Source organism: Diachasma alloeum, unplaced genomic scaffold (assembly GCF_001412515.2).
Source record: "Diachasma alloeum isolate Michigan unplaced genomic scaffold, Dall2.0 Dall_scaffold_00418, whole genome shotgun sequence".
Lineage (NCBI taxonomy): Eukaryota > Metazoa > Arthropoda > Insecta > Hymenoptera > Braconidae > Diachasma > Diachasma alloeum.
In genome coordinates this window covers 288,834-289,305 of record NW_021680557.1, presented here as the reverse complement: position 1 = coordinate 289,305, position 472 = coordinate 288,834, and positions in this window count along the sequence as shown.

The window sequence follows — 472 nt, the reverse complement described above, 5'->3', positions numbered from 1 at the left end:
CCCTCATTCGATTCATCATAGTATGATACTGTTGTCCATAAAAAGTTCCGTTCTTGGCGAAGTCCTCAATTAACTTGATAGCATCATGAAGAGCTGTGAGACTTGCTGCTGTTCGATTTTTCATTTCATCGAGTTCATCATGCAGATGATGCAATCCTGTTTGAATTATATGTGGTCGAGAATTATCAACTGTTTTATTCATTATCCGACCATAATCGTGTTGAGTTTCATTCAAGGAATGGAAAAATGTCTCTGAAATTATCCCCAGAAATCCTGAGGGTACATATTTCTTATCACTCATTGATTCATTCATGAAAAAGAGGAATTGATTGATATATTTTTCCACATTCTCCTCTTTCATCAACAGATTTTCCGCTTGAAGAACGGTCACACATTTTTCATCCTCAGCATAGTATTTACATGTTCGATTCATGTTTTCCAGCATTTCTCGTGTCACAAATGGTCTTTGAGA